This window comes from Bemisia tabaci, chromosome 3, assembly GCF_918797505.1.
Source record: "Bemisia tabaci chromosome 3, PGI_BMITA_v3".
In the NCBI taxonomy this organism is placed as follows: Eukaryota; Metazoa; Arthropoda; class Insecta; order Hemiptera; family Aleyrodidae; genus Bemisia; species Bemisia tabaci.
Window position 1 is genome coordinate 28,403,464 of NC_092795.1, and position 18,437 is coordinate 28,421,900.

The window sequence follows — 18,437 nt, forward strand, 5'->3', positions numbered from 1 at the left end:
TAACCCAAGAGAAGGTTTGGTATAGATCATAGTTATTCCAAGTTTTAGCCGACATTGAAAGAGTTAATTCTCTACAACTTACTGAAAACAATTTTCATTTAAATTAGTGGCAAAAAAAAGTAGAAACGTTTCGCATAAATCAAGCTTCGAAAATTTATTGACGTGTATAATTTTCACATCTCCTAAGTGTACATAAGTCTTAAAACAACATTGAAAAACAACCAGTGGTAAAACCAATGATTATGAGCATGAACAATGAGCTTAATTTTTTACAATGATACATTTTTACATTGTTTTACCCAAAAAGAAACAAACTTTTTCAAACAAAAACGTAAGACAAACATACAAAATTTTAGCAAAAAGACAACTTTATACCAAAATTTTAAAATTAGGTACAAACATATAACGGCTAAGCTGCTAACGTGGTATAAAACTTTTCAAGGAAAAAATACGCGTAGGTAAATCTGATAATAGTAAGTAACAACTTTTTCAACAAATTAACGAATTTTGCCGAAAACCTAATAAAAGCACATCAAGAGAAATGAAATTCTAAATTTAAGCTCTAAAATCTTATGTTTCTGGATGGCTCTTTAAAGTACGAGTCTAGATCACAATCGATGCGTTCAAAGTATGAGAAGGCAGGCAGTCTGTTTACCTCTGCATGCTATTCATTACAGAAAACTTTAAGTGTTGCATAAATTGACTACATTTTTCCATCAAAGTAAAGGCTTGCGCGGCTTTAAATGATGCCGCTTACGTATTTTCTTATCCTATAATTAAAACATATACTTTCAGGGTTGGAAAGGATATTCCGCTTGTGAACGTAACAGAATAGAGCAATGAACCCTTTACTATCATCAAACGTGCTCCGCCGTAAAAACTGCGCTACAATACGTTACAATGAGGCTGTTGGTAACGAACGTTTTAACTGCTTCTAGGGTGTTGTGTAACACCACGAGGTATTACCTTATACATATTGTAATACACAGTGTTTGCAAATGAGTATGGATGTACCTATCTTGAGACCGGTTGCAGAGATTGACGGTTTGGACCGACTTTCCTCGAATATGGGTCATTTTTTGTGGAAGGCCGTGACACCACTCTGCTTAGGAGGAAAAGTACCATTTAAAACTTAACCATCTACTATTTAAGGTAGTCTCGTCCAAGCCGCATGTCAGCATCTGCAACTATTCTCGAGTTATCATAGAGTATCCATACTTTATGCACACACTGTACATGAGACAATTGTACGCTATACCCAAACGACCGTAATCCAAAGCACGAACTCTTCGGAAAATGACCTATGCTCCATTCTCAGTTCGCCCAATCAAGCTCAAGAGCTTTTGTATTTTAAGCTTTAAACTTTATACATCTGTCACTGTCCATCTCGTGAAATGATGCAGCATTTTAAATCGTGTATTCCCTTCGAAAAATACACGAAAAAGCGCGTTAGAGACAGGAGGGGCACGGTTCATTTAGAACATTAGAAGTATACTCCCAATACAATTCTTCCGATTAGAAGATGAGCATAAACGTGCAAGGGAACAAACAGATCGTCTTTTCGAAAACTCAAAATTACATCTACTTTGGGGAAGGCGGTGAGGGGATACACGAGAATCTCGGATCCATACATGGATATACATTACGTTAAAATATGGATTCATGAAATCGGATTTTTGTTATAAAAACAAATACATAAAAAAAATTGAAAAAATTGAAAAAAAAAATAGAGAAAGTTTCATGTGACCCCTTCCGCGTTCTCTCTCTCTCTCTCATTGACATTGTTCATTCCACTCGTGTCTGGAGGTGTGATTTTTTTGCTTTCCCGAAAAGGAACTCGTAGCACTATAATGCATTCAAAAGGAAATTGGGAAACGCGATTTTAGAGGTTTTTACATTATGCCCCTAAAACACGTATTAAGGGTTATCTTTTAAAATTGTGTTACCACCCCATATTGTCGAATGAATTGGACATTCACACAATTATTTGCGGTAGTACCGCTACTCAAGTTCGGATGGTACCGCAACATTCGGGTTAGTAACCTAATTTATTGGGGCACTATCACAATTGATCGGAAATGCCCATAACCCTTACCTCCTTTCCATAGCTTTTCTTCGGTACTCGAAGAGAAGCTCCTCAAATTTGTAAATACTACAGGTTTTTTTCTTAATTTTTTTCTTCTTTGTCAGATAATGGCGTCACACAATCCTAGCAGCATTCCAGTGCTAGTAATTCCTTTCTCTGAATGCAACCCCACTCAAATCGCAAATTACATCCGCAACAGCCACCTAAACGACCTTAAGCCGAGTCAACGGCTCCGGTCGTATTAACGTCTTATTAGAAGCTAATCCCTCCAGTGTTCCTATATGTGCAGGAATTCCTGAACTGTACGGGAATAGGCTATCCCCACACAAGGAGCGTCAAGGCGACCAATAAATGGAGCAATGCTTTCCTCATTTTCAGATTCTCGTACCCATACACGAGTACGGAATGCATGTTTGCATGTTCACAAAAGCATACTTATGCTAGTAAACGTATATCTCAGTTGAGGAGTCCTTTCTTTCAACATTACTCTAGTTTGAGTCATGAACCGGGTGATCAAAAGAGAATTATGATCTGTTTGTTATTCTTCCGCCATACTCATCATAGCCGCACACACCTGGGAACAGTGATCTTTCGTGAACGGTTTCTATTCAATACTTCGTTCGCACGCACAATTAAAACGGCCTTACGTAAGCAAGGATTCATCGAGAGCCCTACGTCGTCGGAAATTGATGATGGCCGTCTCAACGTATCTCAGCGATTCGGTCTACCATCGCAATTGTGACTGCCCTTTTCATCAGTCGGGCTTACAAGCACATAGGCACACAGGAGGAGGAGGAGGAGGAGGAGGAGGGAGGTAATGTTTACTCCAAGGATGTGAAAATGATAAAATATGATAACGCTTTCTTGATGATAATGATATCTTCTGAAAATTGTCTCTCGACAGAATTTCTTTCTTGGGATATAGCAACGCATCCCTCTCTCTCCCCCCCCCTCTTTCTCTCTCTCCCTCTCTCTTGAAACATCGAGTGATTTTTGGATGAAATTCAAGATCATTTTCCTAAAATTTCGTCGACTGCGGTGCATCAGATTTTTACAGGTATTAACTATTACGTGTTTTTAGAAATTCGGAATTTTAATTTTTTTAAAGCAATTTTTGGGCACTCAAATTCGGTTCTGAAAATTACGGCGATGCGGGAAACCTATTCTCCTGAACGTTCGATTAATTCAATTTCTTAGCCGTAAGTTTACGAGATCCATCGGTATAATTGGTTTCTTACTAGCATGAACGGCCAGCGAGAAAATTTACAGGAGATTTTATAATCTTTGATTGACCTTCGTATGTAATTTTGATTCGGGTGCAATGATGGGTTCTGAAGGAAAGAGGTATAAATATCATGAAAAAATTGAAGCTTAGCATTATATTTAGTAGCCATATCAGAACGAATTTGACCGTCCCCTCAGTCTGGAATGAAACTTTCATTCGCATCAAAACTATACCGCTCTCTCTGAGTTTGGAAGGAACAGCGGCGCATAAGTTACAGCGTTATCCAAAAGTCACGCACCACTGGCCATAATTTTAGTTCCAATTATGATATCGATTTGCGGTTTCAAATGTTTTTCCTCATATCGAGGGGAAACTTCTCAAGGTACTTTCCAGTTTTTGATCCTCTCGGAGGGAAGGAAGGCGGGGAGCAACTAAAAAATTTCAAATGGCCACCCCCCTTATGGCCAGAAGTGCGTGACTTTTGAATAACCCTGTATACAGATATTACTACATCGAATATAGGTGGTTGAATAGGTCAGTGAGCAGAATGAATCGAATAACCCAGGTTCATAGTTTCTATTTGAAAATCATGTGTCTATTGCCTGTCGATAAATGAGAATATTTATCTTCAAGCCAGAGAATGACGCTTACAGATAATGAATCAAATTCAATATATTCTTTAACAATTATTCAACCAAGGAATTGAATCCGAACATTCGATTTATTGTTCCCTCCGCGTGAACTTTGCCCGATAACTAATTTTCCACTTAAAGTATGAATCACTTAAGAGCATCAGTCTCATCATCTATTTTATCCGGTTTGAAGCTCCATGTCTGTGTAATTTGACTGTTAGGTACCTAAAGAGCTTTAAGTATGTGATCGCATTCATGTCTACTGCAAGAAAAAAAGAAAAAAAAACTGATCATGTCGATAAATGTCAGACCGCAAATGGTGCTAAGGATCTGGGTGTTCCCTTGGTATTAAAACCATCTCGTGCCACACGAAAAATAAAACTAATTGATTAGCTCTGCAATATTTTATCGAAACATCCAGATTGAACACCAGTAATTGACGTTATTTACTTAGAATTTTCAGTGAGATTTTATGGCCGTGTTCATATTAATATTAAATGCCTAAATTAATCATATTTATATAATATTTAATTGAATGTCTTTGTGGCTCCTTGACTGAACATCGCCACTCCGTCTGGTGGACTTAGAGAATCTTGACATGAATCTCTAAATTTTTTCATTCTACACGATTGGGCCCACGAAAACGCTATTTTCCCGATGAATTTACCATTCTTATATTCAGTTTTAATAATCATTTTGAGCTTAGATCCGTCCTCGTCCTGAGACTTCAATTTTCATTTTACCCCATAAAACGTTCTACAATCATGTTAGCAGTACCATTGTTGTGTTTGCAATGGATGTCTTACAACCGTTACACCCTCTCGCCCAAACCTGTTGATTACTTTATATACACTCCCCTGCAAACGTATAGCCTGATATCATATCCACTTTTGAGTTGTGAACTATATGTTCACAAATTGAAGGCATTATATTTCACTAATACTGTAATTTCCTGCCACATGATTCATGGAGATACTCAATTTGAATGAATTATTATGGAAAATCCAGTTGCAGAACTGAGATACCTGTGATAATCCTTTTTTTTTCATTTCTTATCATTGATCAATTACGTGTTGCTAGGTTGCCTTTCTTCTAGAAAATTTGTGTTTAAACATTTACAGAATGAAAATGAGCCTATCATACTATCAGAATCGTCTGACATGAAATGCATGCATTCTCCGGCTTAGGATCGTGTTCTATTTATATTACCTTTAAAATTCTTCTGTTTCTTTAATACTAAGGAGAGTGGCAGGTCGGTGGCCTATATATAAGTCCTAACCTTGACCTCATTTAAGATATTTAAACATATTTTTGGACATTTTCGTGATTTTTCATTTGTTTGATTTTTGCCTTTTAATTTCGGTGCACCACAAGTAAAATGTGAACACTTGCACAAAAAGAAGATAAAATAACCTTTGCACGAATTTGAATTTTCCTTTTTACAACCTGCATGAACCATGTGACGTTCAACTCAAGCCGTGTTGTTTAACGCTCGTCACCTCAATGCCGCATCATACGTATGCACTAGGTGATGGACCATTAATCCCTACCATTGATGATAAAGCTGATGCCTCTACTTTCCAGTTGCAAGTCATTTAGTCGGAGCACACTCTTATAACTCCGTGTGCTAAGCCTTTCAACAAATCTGCATACGACACGATGTGAGTTATAAATATAATTTCCTGCAGTTTTTGGTGAGGAAACAGTGCGTCCGTGTAATCGAGGTTGTAATACCAATCGTGCTTGACACAAGTCTCTGCCACCAAAAAGAAGGCAATCATTTTAATTCATTCCTAGTAGATTTGTAGACTTAGGGGCTAACCAAGGAATATAGTTTATTTTTCATCTCTATGATAGAGGTACCCTTAAGTATCAGCCTTAAACGAAGATGTGGTTGACTCATCCACATTACATTCTTTGCGCTTAGTCAGGTAGGAATTAGGTTGATTCCATTTATCTTTCTAGGGGTGTAAGTGTCAATCGTCAACGATTCAATGATTACTACCACATTATTTTTTTTTCGGTATCGCCCCCTTTCAAATTCCATGAATTCGGGAATCATAAGGCATAGTCTTCGTATAATTGTCATTTCCCTCTTTTTTAATTACAGTTTCGCCGTTTAACGAACGACTTTGAACCGATTTTGTGTTGTTAATTTCTGGAAGTTTTCATATTTTCTTCTTATTTCAAAATATACGCAAAACTGAAGTAATGTGGTCACTAGAATCGACCATTTAGAATGGTATTTCTGCTATATGTGGCACCGTTAGAAATCACAGTTTATGGGGGTGGAACTTTTTTTACACGCGGAGAAAGCAAGTGTGACAGGGTTAGGATTCGAGCGTAAAAAAATTTCGTCGGCTTGTGTGACACTAAATTCATACGAAACAGTTCGGGCACTTATTTTTATGCTACGATGATAAGTATATCTTTCGAAAGTCTGCAAACTTTCCTACACCAACTCGTTTTCTTTTATCCATCCAGTACCGAATCCCGATGATTCCATGACAGTTTAAAATATTTTTCGCTGTGTAAAATCTCCAGCTCTCAGGTATCGTCCTTTACTGGAGTTAGAATGATTTTGCCCGAAATGTATAAGCTAATGTAATCTTGAATTTTCAGCAATAGTAGCTTCACAAAATTACAAGCAAATAATTACTCAAATGAGCATCTGAGCTAAAGTTATAAAGAAACAATTAGTCGCCTCTGGTAAACCAGTACTTTTGGCCCTCATCATTTCATTCGTAAGTGAACATTTCCTCTCTATGAAAGAAAACCTTATCGGACTTTATAATCACAATTTTTCTGTCTTATTCAGAGACACTGTCCTCAATGAGCCAAAGTAATCTTGGCATTTCAGCTGCCGCCGGTTTTGCGAGAGTGGATTGTCTCCTGAAGCAAATTACTTTGATAAAAACTGACAGAATTTTGTGATTACGATACGATATGACTACGATTCACGGTAAGTGTCCGTCAAGCCACTCATTGCAGCCATGTCCTCAGCTCTTCCCTTTATCCATCCTCCTTGGAAGTTTCTTCAGTTTAACCTCTGGCTAAGTTTGGCTCTTCACCGATTTGTCGTCCCTCTAACGTAACGATTTTGCCATCCCGAGATTCTCGTTTATTGAATTTTCATCCCTGAAAAAAGAAACACGTGAATTACTTAGTTAATAATACAAGACAAAACTTAACCTTTACAAACTTTCATGCAGCAGTTCGTCGTTTTGGGCGTCATGAGGAACCCTTCTCATGCTTTTTCGACGAAGTAGTACACTGGAAATTAAAAAACACATTGGATCTAGAGTCCAGACTCTTGAAAACATTGAGAAGAAAAAGGACTCTGGATTCAATCAGATTTAAGCTTAAATCAAAAGGAAATCCACTCAAATTAAGAGGCTTGGTTCTTGATTTAAGATTGAATCTGATTGAATCAAGAGTATTTTTTCTTGTCAATGTTTTTAAAAGTCTGTACTTTAGATCCAATGTGTTTTTTTTCCAGTGTAGGACACATACCCTGTCATGAAGGCGAAGAGAGCACTAAGTGTTAAATTTTCGAAATCGAGTTTCTTTCATAATTCGTCTAATCTCTCGCAGATGAAATCACTGAAATAGCCAAAATAGGAAAATTCATCTTAATTTTATGAAAAGAGGTACAGGGTTACTCAAAAGTCACGCACCACTGGGCATAAGGGGGGTGGCCATTTGAAATTTTTTAGTTGCTCCCCGCCTCCTTCCCTCCGAGGGGATCAAAAACTGGAAAGTACCCAAAAAAGTTTCCCCCTCGATGTGAGGAAAAACGTTTGAAACCGCAAATCGATATCATAATTTAGAACTAAAGGTATGGCCAGTGGTGCGTGACTTTTGAATAACCCTGTATATGAGAACGCCATAAGTGCGCAACAAATATGTAGTTTCAGGCAAAACAGCGAGAAGTGACACTATTCCTCCATGGAGCCAATGAAAACAGTGCTTTCGAGTACCGTATAGCGCCCTCTTCTGCCAATTTCATAGAATTGAAGGATAGTGTAAAGACTTAAAGAATAGTGAAACTTAACTCAGTTTCATCATCAAGATGGTAATAGGATTTTACGATGAAAGAAAAGCGAAACTTGACTCAGATTCATCATTAATATGGAAACAGGGTTTTATGATTTTTCATAGAAGCCGGCTGGAAAATGTCCGGACGCCCAGATTGTCGCAGCAGTTTTAGTCAATGTTTTTTCAAAGAGTTTGTTTCACTGGAAAAAAAACACATTGGATCTAGAGTCCAGACTCTTGAAAACATCGACAAGAGAAAGTACTCTTGATTCAATCAGAATCTAGCTTAAATCAAGAACCAAGCCTCTTAATTTAAGCGGATTTCGTTTTGATTCAAGCAAAGATCCGATTGAATCAAGAGTATTTTTTCTTGTCAATGTTTTCAAGAGTCTGGACTCTAGATCCAATGTGTTTTTTTTTCCCAGTGTAAGAGAACGAAACTCAACTCAGTTTCATCATCAAGATGGGAATAGGATTTTACGATGAAGGAAAAGCGAAACTTGACTCAGATTCATCATCAATATGGAAACAGAGTTTTATGCTTTTTCACAGCAAACCGGCTGGAAAGTGTCCGGACGCCCAGATTGTCGCAGCAGTTTTATTCAATGTTTTTTCAAAGAGTTTGTTTTCATTTGTTCCACGTGCTTTGGTCCAATTCGTGGAAGAACTCTGCAGTAACAGATGCATTCTTGGCGAGGGTCTCGGTTCAACCACTGCAGGAAATTCTTCAAAGTGGCATATTTAAAAACCCGCGGAGCCCTTCGCTCGGGAAGATTGAAATCTCCCATCATAAAGCGATGCAAATTACGGAGTCAGCTTGAAAGTTGAGCGCGGCACGGAGCAGGCCGGAAGCTGGACGGAAAAACCCCGAGTGTCGTTTAACTCAATCGAGCGATAAATATGGGCAAATGTAATTGGAAAGAATGTAAACGCCGCGCTAAATCACTAGCTTGTGCTGATGCTGCACAGCTGGAGCGCTGCGGCGCGGAGGACGTAGCTGCCATTCAGCGAGTTAATTCGGGAAAGTGTCGCGCTTACCAAAAACCACGTAATTACGATGGAAACGCCTTCGTAACGTGCGGTTTTTCCTTAACACCACTTAGAATTGGTCAGTTTTACTCGGGATTCGGCAAGACCCGTACTTTCGTCCGCCGCCAGATGGTGCATTGGCTTCCACCTCGATCCTAATTTCGGTTGAACGGGTTTTGGAGGTTGTTTTCCGCCCTTTCGCGTGTTTGATGTGCCTTCTGCTGTTTTCTCATGGAATGAATTCATCGGGACGCGACGGTGAAACTGCAAAACTGCGTATCTCGTTTGCGCTGTTTCTAATTTCTGCTCTCATTTTATCACCAATACCTCTGCTTAAAATTTTCACGGAAAATCAGGGAATATCTGAAGTAATGACGTTTAGCATTTTTCCATTCAGAACATAAATGATTCAAAGAAGTTTAGGTACAGCATCACAAACCAATATCCGCGTTTTTGCGGTTTCGTCGTCAATTAGGCAAGTGCAGTGGAGAATTTGCGAGGATCGAAGACAACAATGAATGATGATCGTAGTTACTAGAAGTTGACCCAGTTCGAACACATTCAATCAGAATCTGCGTGACTACATGTCGACATTATCTGATTTTTGCTCCAGTTCAAAGTTTTATGAGAAAAAATCAAGCAATACTTTCTGACTCGAAACTTTGCGAATAAAACTGACAACACGAAGAGAAGTTAAGGAACCCGAAAATAGTTCGGCTGGTTCTGTATTAATCGGTCCATATGCTCTCATGGGCTGATTGTTGAATTTTATGGACAAGGAAGACGTAAGGATTATTGAGCGATCCTATAGGTTAAAATGTGTAACTCTTATAGACAAAGGGAGAAAATAATGGACCAACAAATGGGTTGCCGTTAGTTTGTCTATTGCCTACTTCCCGTCTCCATTGCAACCACCTGATTCCACCAATAGGATGCCCTACTTCCCTTATTCGTATTTGTCTATAGCTTTGTCTACAAATAACAATAATCAGCCCGCATGGGGATCTAGCAGCCACTTCCTGATTTCTCTCTGTGCTTGTCATACGGCTACTGTCATCTGCCTTCATGTCATAAATCGTCGCTTGGCTGACACAAGGGCGTAACTACACATTGAGATGCGCCCGAAAAGCATTGAATTGTATGGAAGACAGGGTTCATTGCAGAGTGTAGTTACGCCCTTATGTCAGGTAAGTGACGAAATGGTTCACAAATGCTTCAAAATTATCCAAAAGTCTTAATTTGTTCTCACCGTTTAGGTATCCCTCCATACAATCAAGTGTGCGAACAAGCAGTTTAATGTAAAAGGAATACAATTTCAACCGTCGAGCGGCTTAGATGCACATTAGTGCGGCTTAGCACATGTCTATATCATTGGATGCAACTATTCGACCTCTACGGATGATTTTTAGTATACCCCGTCAAATGAAGGCGTTCTGATGGAATCGCCAAACTCAGGGTCCTCAAATCTACTGCGTTCTTGACTTTTAATCATTTTGTTACCCTTATTAAGACCACTCGAATAAGTTGAAGAGAGCGACAGCTTTAAAGCTAGGCATCCGTACTTTTATTCGATCAGTTCTCGCTGGGAAATATTAATTTTCTGGGCACCCCGCGTTGGACGAGTGTAGTTGTTACTGAAACATTGACGAAGTTGATGTTTTTAAGGCTCGCAGTTGGTCGCCTTAAAAAGCGTCAATTCTAAGTTAGATGGATGAATTTTTATTCGAAAAATTTTCGGTCGTACTTGAGCATAGTCGTTTCTCCATCCTTCACTCTTGCTTGTACTCTTTATAGCGCTGTTTTTTCCTTCTCGTCTTGCTGTGTTCGGCGTCAAAGTGGAATACCGTCGGTGCTGGAAAGGGTATGAAATCTGGAAAACGATCAGGGGAGAAGCACTCTGAACCGTGGAATCCCGTGTAAAATGGTTCCCGAAGGGGTGTGTTAGCGGTCACGTCTGCAGCCGGACGCTCAAATTTAAGCCCTAAAATTCAAACGGAGAGACTGTCCAGTGGTCTGCAGTATCCTTGAATTCTTTTTTTTTTCTTTTTATGCATTCCCTTGATTCTTTGATTTACCTGCCCTGCTAGCCATGGACGGTTGAAATTCTTCTTGTCATTCGATCCTAGGAAAATAAACCTTTTTCGGTTCTCAGCGCACCATAGGAATTTTATTTCTATTTATTTCATCACGAAGTACTGCTCACTTCCAGGCCTCAGAAACTGGCCAATTTAATCGAACGCTACAAGAAAGCAATCACATAACTCCATTTCAGTAGCCCTACCCTATTCCATCGAACAAAGACCAAACTTGAAAGTGGAGTCGTTTATTTGTCAGAGAGCACAATGTCTCCAAAATATCGTCTTCGGTCGCAGCGTTCCCGGGACCCAAATCCTGGGACACCCTTTAAAAACCTGGGCCCGGCGCAATTTCCCTATGCGGACAAGAAGCGGGAGCGCGCGAATACGGAATACAAGTAATTGTGTTCCTAGATATGCCGGCGAGATAGCGATTGAATAACCATCGAAAACAGTATTCAGGCGATAAAAGCCTCTTCAACGACCGTCTATTCTGTCGAGGCGGTTTCGCGAAGGAGTGGTCGTGAGAATATTATCATGCGCCCGCCTGCCTAACAAAGGACCTTCGTGAATCGCCTTTTAAAATTAAATCCTTTCACCACCAGCTCGTCTCCTCTCAATCCTCCCGTTTCCCCTCTTTTATTGGCCGCTCGAGTCGGCTATTCGCTATTTTACAGCTGGACAATCTTTGGATTAATCGTCTAATCTAGCCAGTATCCTTCAGTTTTTTAAGCCACGAAAAATTTCCTGATTTTCCACCTTCCAAACCTCTGACCCCTTGTCATGTTTAGCTCCCGTAGTTCATACACTGGAAAAATAAAACACATTGGATCTAGAGTCCAGACTCTTGACTAAATCTAATTAAGAAAATGAAAGTCCCCATATCTGAAAGCGAAAAAGTACAGCGAAACACCTCAGGAAAACATCCCCGCTGAAAAGAAAATCATTCGCTGGGCCGTTTTTTTTTTTGCCCCCCCAAGCCAAAATGGCGGCCGATATGCGCCGCCGCGGGGTGCAAATGTTACAACTCCCTTACAATGTCAAGTGACACATCGATTCCTATGTAATTTTGGTCGTAGAATCCGAATATGAGGTTAGAAATCCCTCACGACTAAAAGGGATCGCGCAAATTCAAGATGGCGGCCAAAAATAGGCCCGGAGTAAAAATTCTCAATTCCAGCTTTTGGTGACGAGTGAGATGTCTTTTTTATGTTTTTTGGGTCATAGGATCCAAATTTGAGGTCAAAAATGCCCTTCTGGCCGACAGGGATCCCTCAAATCCAAGATGGCGGCCAAAATGGGTTCCAAAAAGCATTTGTTGGGCGGGTTGTGTTTTTACAATAATGATTCCTACCTTTTCCAATATCAGAAAAACATTTCCCACATTTGTAAGGTGCACTTTTTCTTATGCTCTTCTTTTTCATTATTGGGCTTTTCTTCGTGATATGGTTGATTTGTGAACCTCTAACTGTAACACATAAAGTACACTCACAACGAGTCACCTGTCGATCGAGTATTTTTATTTATTCGATATTCAGAATAATCAGGACAAGAGATCGTAAGTTATTTATTATACAACTTGGCTTTGCAAAACGAGCCCGTTTTCTCAGAACTTCATTTTTGCACTTACGGCTCTCTTCGCTATCACGGCAGTATTTGTAGCTTGACGCACAAGTTGGCTACGCGGAGGCGACCGGGGCGAATTTTATAACGCCCGGAAATCTCGCCGCTTAGCTTTGCCTATTAACGTCTCTAGTGGATAACTCAGTCTGTGCTAATAGTGCATCACTCCTCGACCGGGCTTAGAGATGGCTCCCGCGCAAAGGGGCGCCGCTCCCCCCGACTCCCCGCTCACCTGCGATCATCTCAATTACCCCTCGTTGCCCTGACGCCGCGCCGGAGGGCTTTGTTACCTCTGTCACCGGACGGGCGCGGGGTGTGAGAACCTCAATATATCTTTTCAACGGGGGTGTTTCCCTTGAGCTATCAATATTTCTCCCGTTGAGGACGGCTTTTTCGCTCACGGCACCTTGCGGGGTTTTCTCTCTCCTTCGTATAAGCCACATTTATTGTATTGTCCTGTACAATATATTGTCGAGTAAGACCATTTTTGTTTCGAAAAACCTCAAGTTTTAAACTCGTGCCTTGAGTTTAAAACCGTCACGCACTGCCATCTTTAAATTTTACGTGGATGAGACGTGTGAGAAAACTCAGTTATTTTCCTCTGTTTTCAAGGTTTCTACACGGAGAAAAATCCATGGTCTCATAAACCAAGTAGTGGTTCATATGGAACACTGCTTACTGTGGTAAATGAATTTATGATTCTCGGCCTGTGAACCGTACTAAGGTATAAATGCTATATCCAAAAGTAATTACTGAGACTTTAAAGCTCTTTAAGCAAGTAAATTTAGAATTTAAGGTAAATTCGTGGTCTCCTAGGTAGCCTAGTTTCGATAATCCAGGATTGCGCGAAAGGTCTAAGAAAATATATGAGGATTGCGCGAATAGAAACCTTAACATCTGCCACAGGAATGCGCGAATTTAAAATGAAGTTAATTTAAGGCAGAAGTTTGGCGAAACAGGAAACAGTTGAAAAATAAACGCAATGTTAACGCTAGTTCAGGTTACTTTGTTCATAATTCATCAATGTCTTACTTTCTGATGACAAATGAAGTGAAAACACTGAACAATGGTCGTGCGTATAAAGAACTGTCCTATCTTTTCTCGGGAAAAATATTTAATCGGGAGAAACGAGGCAACGTTGGAATGCTCATACGGCCTCGAAACACAATGTGTGCCTTTTGAGCTCCATTATTTGATGGCGCGATTATTCTATCTCGAGTTCGAATAATCGCGCCAAACATAGTGCGGCCGGCGCGCGTTAAACGTAATAGCGCCTGTAAGACTGCGGGAATACTTCACGCATTGCGCCTAACAGTGCGGTCGGCCTCAAGCCCATATGAGCGCCCACAAAACTGCATGAATACTTCTCGCATTGCGCCAAACGCAGTGCAGTCATTCGGTCAGTTGGTGCGAAATGCATATTAGGGCCTACAAGACTGGGAATGCTGTAGCACTGCGTGTCATCACTCTCAACTTTTTGCTCCAGTTTTTATTATAATTAAAGGAAATAAATGTATCCTCATTGGTTAAAATTTAAAGCAGCAGCCAGTGACAATGTTGATATCAAAGGAGAAAGAACTAGAAAAAAGGCTAAAAAGTAAAGTACCCTCATTGTAACGATTCAAAATCCCGGATGAAATTTAATTTCTTTTCGGTTACATTGAAAGAAAATAGAACTACCGAAATTATCCCGTCGAAATCTTCGATATTCATATTTAAGATCATTTAGGTAAATTCTCGGTAACTTTTTAAAAAATAAACTGTGTGTAGCTTTTTACAAACATTAATTATAAATAATACATCAAAGTGGTGCATAACGTTGCAATCATAAATAAATATATATCGACGGTGTAAGTCGGCAATCACATAACTCGGTTTGCGACGTCGCAGACTTCCTGACATACTTTATTTTTTAAATGGAAAACTACTCAACGGCAATTCTTTAAAACTGCCGTGATTTTCCTTCTCTGTGCGAAGAAAATTCTGCAAAAACTTCAAGGAATGATGTCAATTTGTTGTCCTTTCAAAAAATAACATAGAGGCGGAGATTTTCAGACACCGCAAACGAGTTATGTGATTGCAGACTTTCACCGTCGATATGCTTTCTTTCGGGTTCACCGATCGGGTTTTGAATCCATTCATCACTTAAAAAACTTAAACATGGTTGTTTTACGATTTTTACGTGTAGTTCTTTCAGTGGTCGCCGGCCGCGTAGCGGTTACAGGCCTCTAGTTCACTTTTTAAATGTCTATGAAAGCTCTCCGGGCCATTCGTGCTGCGAGGGCTATCTATCGAAGAGAGACGTGCCCGTAAGTGAGGAGGGAATAAACAGTCTTCCGCGATGTCGTTATCTACCACAATCTACCATTGTTGCCAAATTAACGCTCCCGCGTTGAGTATTGAATATTCGTGATAACTGTGAGTTTTCAGTACCAGAAAAATTATGCCCAATACTTTTGGGACACTTCACATAAAACAAATGGATGGCTTACCATGTTCTCCAGTCTCACTGTCTGATGGTTGGACTTATTGTCTCTTGCTTTCAATAACATTAGCGGTGATCAAAAGCTTGCGATCAAAATTTCGGACGGCATTTACCAATATGCCCTTAGCATTAACCTCTCGTTTTTGGCCAGGGACAGGAGTAGAAAGAGTTGTACCAAACCGATTTCTTTTTTGATGGAAACAGTCTCACAATCCAGGAGGCTAATTTGTCAAATCGTTCTGCAGAAATCAAAATTACATTCAAACGCTAACACACGCTTTCGAATGTATCTGCCTGAGCAAAACACTCTTCCTCCCTCTGCTTCCATCCGAATTTTAAATTTTTGGAGCATTTTGATCTTGTTTCCCCCGCAGAATAGTGTAGACTCAACATTCGTCTATCACTTTGTCGCTAACATTTGTTGATATCCTTTATGCTCAGCTTCCACACTTGAATTTTTTTGACGTCAACTGGAGTGCCGGGGCACTAAAATGGAGAACCCCTGAATCGGAGGTTAACCGCGCTTCCTCTATCGGCATACAGGGCTAAATCACTTGGACTTACTAGCTGTGTCCAACTCACGCAATTACCGGACGGAAAACGTGGGTGCTCCAGGGGCGGAGAGCGAGGTGCCGGCGTGAAATTGCCGTCGTAAAAACGCGTGTAAAGTCGCCGCGAACAATCGATAGTGAGCGTTTTGCGGACGATCTGCACCGAAACGACTCCGCATAGCGAGCCACGATCCAATCGCGGGAAGCCCGAATTCAATTTCGGAGGTGCGCCGCAGCCTGGGCCGTCCCGTCGGGCGCGGGGGGCGCTATCGGGTCGTGAATAATACTGGGACAGTCGCCCCTGCGGGAGATCGTTTATGCAAATCGCAGTGCCAGGTCGCCCTCTCGTGGGCACCTCCTTGGAAGCGTCAGAACCGCGCAACTCATGTGGATTATCATCGCGGATACGCGCGTTTATGAAATGATTCCGGTGCGCTATCCTCGCGAGTCTACGTGCTGCGGATTCTGAGCTTGAATAGTTTCGCACATCATATCGGAGGTATTGGGTTCACCGGGAGTACCCGAACACAGTGTCCTAGGGTTAAACCGTCAGGAACTTGTGGAGTAAGAGATGGTTTGATTAGGCCCATCGCTTAAGGTGATTCGATGGACGCCATATTTTGTGTCAGAACGGCATGCGATACATCGCATCAATTGGGCCCATTTTTCAGCTACTCGTCACTTTTCTCCAATTTTGAGATCGCAATTCTGTTGTCAGGGGGCTAAAGCACTCACTTACCAATTTTAACAAAGGAATTCAACGCAATAAAGTTGCTTTCATTCGCCAGTCATTTGTGCTGAGAAGTGGTGAGACTAAAAACTGCTCATTAGTCTCAGCAATCAGAAGCAGCCGACAATATTCCCGCGCGTCTTTAACTCGTTGCTCAACTATCATCACGTAATAACACTGAGATGGTATTTTTCAGGAAAAAATTATAAACAATTTAGAAATCCCCACTTTCACGCTAAAATTTCAAACTTCTCCTATCATCCTTGACTATTGGTTTAAATGTCCGATTTCGCTCGGGTTTACTCATTTCCATCTTACACTATTTCCAAAACCCTCAGTCACGAAATTTCATAAATCATGGCTGTCTGAATAGTTTTTTCGCTTTCCTGGTAATCAAAAAAGGAGGAGTTATATACCCATTTTCGAAATCATCAATTCACTATAGGTAAAGTCATCTCAGCGTCAATAAATTGGAAATTTTTATGCCAAATGAAGTGTCATACGATCGTTGATAAGATATCGTTGACTCGATATTTCATCTTCTGTACAAAAACAGAATATTATCATTTTGGGAACTGGTAATTTGAAAAGCCTTCCATTGAGAACAGTAGAATTTTGCCGAACGATAATCCATATCGATATTGTGGTAGTTTACTGCTGTCCAACATGACAATAAGGCCAACTATTCCCTCGCAAGTGACCCCAAAACGGAACTCGGCCGCGGCCCGATTCTAAAACACCGCGGAATCGACAAGCGTATTTTTCTCGCTCTCCTCACGTACGCATAGGTGAGCGTCGAAACCTAACACGTTCCATTTCCCGATGAACCTCGACGCGGAGCGTTCTCGCGGATCCCAGCGGTCAACGGAAAAAGGGCACCGGTTCCAACATCCACCGATCCGTATCACCAGTCGACGGTCCCATCTTTCATCCGAGGGGGTGTTTTCCGGAAGCGCGGCAAGGGAGGAGTCCTGCGGTTCCGTGCCGCGGGGAATGGGGGGAGGGGGTGGGAGGAGGAGAAGGGTGCGATAAACTCATTAGCCGAAACAGAAGGAGCCACGGTGCCCCGCGGTAAATGCCCTAGCCCCCCGAATCCCCCCGCGCGTCCCCCAATCACACGGCAACCCCATAAATCAACCACTCGATTTACTTATCCCGACCCCGATTCGCGGCGGTTCGTCGATATTCCCCGGTGCCCGTTGCCCGAGTTCGCGAACCGATCAGCTCCGCCGCCAACTTCATGGCCGACCCCAGGCGGAAAAATGAGTTCGCGTTGGAGACACATGACAATTAGGTTGATTGGCGTTACCAAACTTTTTTGCATCCCGCGCCAGACGGTTTAGGGTCGCAAAAACACCCCACACTGGAAAAAACCCCACCTCTTACCTCAGGCAAAAAAGCCATTTTCCCGGAAAAAAGAATACATTGGATTTAGAGTCCAGACTCTTGAAAACATTAACAAGGAAAAATACTCTTGATTCAATCCGATTTTTGCTTATAAATCAAAAGGAAATCCGCTCAAATTAAGAAGCTTGGTTCTTGATTTAATCAAAAATCCGATTGAACCAAGAGTATTTTTCTTGTCGACGGTTTTAAGAGTCTGGACTCTAGACCCAATGTGTTTTTTTTTTTTTCCAGTGCAATATCAAACCAGCCCTAAACCGTCAGGCGTATAACGCGAAAAAGATTTGGTACAACGCCTCTCAACCTGATTGTCTTCGGTTTTTCGTGCAGGCGAATTTTTCCGATTTTTGATTCGATGAGAAAAAAATTCAAAACTTGGTAAGTGCAATCATCTTCTGCACGGTGTTCCTCGCTGTAAAAGATCTCGAACACTACCCAACGAAAGCTTTGATGGAAAAGATTTTAGCGGCTCTGGTGCTTGCACTAGAGCTGCTATTCCGGACGGTCCCAGCTGGGGAGTGTTGAAGCATATGCTATGCTAAATGGTCTCCGTGGCGAC

The 18,437-nt window shown here is 41.0% G+C and overlaps 1 protein-coding gene across 1 annotated transcript in view; it reads right to left on the reverse strand.

The window, feature by feature from the left end:
• Nucleotides 1-128: 128 nt before the first annotated feature.
• DopEcR (G-protein coupled receptor DopEcR) overlaps nt 129-18,437 on the reverse strand; it is a 44,383-nt gene continuing 26,074 nt past the window's right edge. Inside the window, exon 5 of the mRNA XM_019042459.2 lies at nt 129-7,081. The gene's annotated coding sequence lies outside the window, so the exon portion shown is untranslated. The remainder of the gene's footprint in view (nt 7,082-18,437) is intronic.